Source organism: Phyllostomus discolor, chromosome X, assembly GCF_004126475.2.
Source record: "Phyllostomus discolor isolate MPI-MPIP mPhyDis1 chromosome X, mPhyDis1.pri.v3, whole genome shotgun sequence".
Lineage (NCBI taxonomy): Eukaryota > Metazoa > Chordata > Mammalia > Chiroptera > Phyllostomidae > Phyllostomus > Phyllostomus discolor.
In genome coordinates, this window is record NC_050198.1 from 105551036 (window position 1) to 105554674 (window position 3639).

Here is a 3639-nt window from a genome sequence, read left to right on the forward strand (position 1 = left end):
CATGTTTTTTTTTGATGGAAATGAATATTTTGCTTTGCACTCTTATTTTCTTCATGTTTATAGTACATATAGCAAATAACATTTTGCTAAATGTTCATATAGTAAAGATAGTCTTTACCCATTTGCAACCCGTTTTACCCAATTGCAATTCAGTGACGTGAACTTTCAAAGGCAACCTGAGTGCTTGTTAAAATTTGATCAAGCCACAGGGTTTACACAATGTGCATGACTGTGTTTACAAAAGTGTTTGTCACTTCCTGAGGCTTATTTTAACTTGTTTTTGCATCAACTACTTCATGCAACATTCAACTTTCCAGAGTTCTATTTTCAAGGTACACTAACGACCAGGTTTGTATCTACAATCAACTTTCAATTTGCTGCTAGCAGATTTTCTGCATTATAGCTCATCTTTAACAAATCTTGCTTTAGCTTCTTAGAGACATTATCAGCTCCACTGCTCATTCTGTTTTTTTCCCCTTTTCTTTCTTTTTTTCCCCCTGAACATGTAGGCCTCATCCCAGAAGATACCAGAAGAAGTTATGTTATCCCACATTATTCTCAGTCCGCACATTCTTAAGCTTAATAAGCACAAATGGTTAAGAATCAAAACATGTAATTGCCTTCATGTACTCTCAGGCTAAATGTGATCAGTGTAGGATATACTATTTAAAGATAAAATAGAATTTAAGAACCACTTTTTCTAAAAGGCTATAACACAACAGTTTAATGAACTGTGTTCTTCTACAATATGAGGTGAGAAATAGGCAAATTTGAGGACAGTAAAGAAATAAATATCAGCACTTGCTGGCTCATTCTTCTTTTGAGTTCTATACCAGAGCCAATTTATGTTATTTTGCAATAAACATTTGGTTTGGGCTGATGCATCTATCTACTTAACCCAACCAATCCAATTAAAAAATGGACATCAGATCTGAACAGGTACTTTTCCCAAGAAGACACACAGATTGCCAACAGAATGAGAAAAGATGCTGAACTTCACTAGCTATAAAGAAAATGCAAGCCCTGGCTGGCGTAGCCCAGTGGATTGAGCGCGGGCTGGGAACCAAAGTGTCCCAGGTTCGATTCCCAGCCAGGGTACACGCCTGGGTTGCAGGCCATAATCCCTAGCAACCGCACATTGATGTCTCTGTCTCTCTCTCTCTCTCTCTCTCTCTCTGTCTCTCTCTGTCTCTCTCTGTCTCTCTCTCTCTGTCTCTCTCCCCCTTCCTCCTTCCCTCCCTAAAAATAAATAAATAAAATCTTAAAAAAAAACAAAAACAAAAATAAAAACAAAAAAAAAGAAAATGCAAATCAAAACCACAAATACCACCTCACTCCTGCTAGAACAACTATTATCATAAAGATAAAACATAAATATTGAAGAAGATGGTGAAAAGAAAGAACTCTTGTGCTCTGCTAGTGGTAATGTAAATTGATGCAGCCTCTACTTTTTTTAATTTTTAAAAAAGATTTTATTTATTTATTTTTAGAGAGAGGGGAAGGCAGGGAGAAAGAGAGGGAGTGAAACATCAATGTGTAGCTGCCTCTCATGCGCCCCCTACTGGGGACCTGGCCCGCAACCCAGACGTGTGCCCTGACTGGGAATCAAACTGGCGACCCTTCAGTTTACAGGCTGGCACTCAATCCACTGAGCCACACCAGCCAGGGCTGCAGCCTCTATTTTCTGACTATTAAACTAAAACAATTCTCTAGAGATGCAATGATGTTACCATATTTCCTTTTATATCCTTTGAAATAAATAGAATTGTGGTGAGGATATAACATCCTCATAGATAGTGGTGGGGAATTAGAAAATAAAAATAAAAATCTTGCTGTTTATCACTTTAAACTTTTATAGTTATCCAATTTATTAATCTTTTTATTTTATTTTTTACAATTTAAACAAACAATTTAGTTGGGATACAATATTATATGTGTTATATTAGTTTCAGGTATACAACAGAGTGATTTAACATTTTCATATCTGGCAATGTGCTCGATCACTGCATTAATTCCAGTAATTATCTGTTGTGGTGAAAACTCACCACAGTGTTATTGATTATATCCCCTGTCACTCATCCCCCCCACCCCTGCCCTCCGGTAACCATCACTTCGGTCTCTCTTTCTACACGTTTGTTTTTGTTTTATTTTGTTATGTTTTTGATCCCACATGTAAGTGAAACCATACAGTATTTGTCTTTTTCTTTTTTAAAAAGATTTTATTTATTTATTTTTAGAGAGAGAAGGAAGGAAGGGAGAGAGAGAGAAACATCAATGTGCGGTTGCTGGGGGTTATGGCCTGCAACCCAGGCATGTGCCCTGACTGGGAATTGAACCTGCGATGCTTTGGTTCGCAGCCCGCGCTCAATCCAGTGAGCTACGCCAGCCAGGGCAAGAACCTACTTTTTTTTTTTAAGATTTTATTCATTTATTATTTAGAGAGGGAAGGGAGGGAGAAAGAGAGAGAGAGAAACATCAATGTGCGGTTGCTGGGCGTCATGGCCTGCAACCCAGGAATGTACCCTGGCTGGGAATCGAACCTGGGACACTTTGGTTCCCAGCCCACGCTCAATCCACTGAGCTACACCAGCCAGGGCTTGTCTTTTTCTATCTGATTGATTTCACTTAGCATCGTACCATCTGGGTCCATCCATGTTGCTACAAATGAAAAGAGCTCATTATTTATTATTGCTGCATAATATTCCATTATGTATAAATATATAGAAAGACAGATACATATATGTATATACATATATGACTATAGATAGATATAGAGACAGAGATCTATCACATTTTCTTTACCTGCTACCCTAGTAGTAGACACCTAGGTTGTTTCCTTCAGCCCTGGTCTCATGGGTACCTAGAAGGTAAACCACACTTCACCACCAAAATGATGCAATAACAAAGAGAAAAGCTAATGCAAATCAGGAGCTGAGATGTAGAGTAAAAGCAGTCAACTCATTAACAACCGTGGTGGTTCAACATACATGAATCAGAAATTGTGTAAAACTGAGGATAAAATATTTTGAGAAACAGTCTGATGAAGATATAGATAGGTACTTGGGAAATCATCATGCTCTTTGTAAGCCATGCAAAGTAACTGTAATTTACATGGAAAGCTTATTCATAGTCATTTTTTGTAGAAAACAGAATAATCTATATAAAAATAATGTGTACTGAAATAGATAAAAACAATGATAAAGCCCTGGCTGGCGTAGCTCAGTGGATTGAGCATGGGCTGGGAACCAAAGTGTCCCAGGTTCGATTCCCAGCCAGGGTACATGCCTGGGTGGCAGGCCATAACCCCCAGCAACCGCACATTGATGTTTCTCTCTCTCTCTCTGTGTCTCCCTCCCTTCCCTCTCTAAAAAAATAATAAATAAAATCTTAAAAAAAACAATGATAGTACTAATAAAGTAGCTATAAGTTATGGGTTAAAAATCAGATCTTTATAAGCTAAAAATTTGACATAAGAATATGATTATACCGGTTGAACTGTGACTCGAACTTTGAATTAATTGATGTTTATCTCATAAACGCTTTCCTTCGTAAAGTATTAGTGTTCTACTGACACCTCACAGGGCCCAAGTATACTTTTGTTGAATAAATACTTACTATGAGGGGAAGCTTTTCAAACCA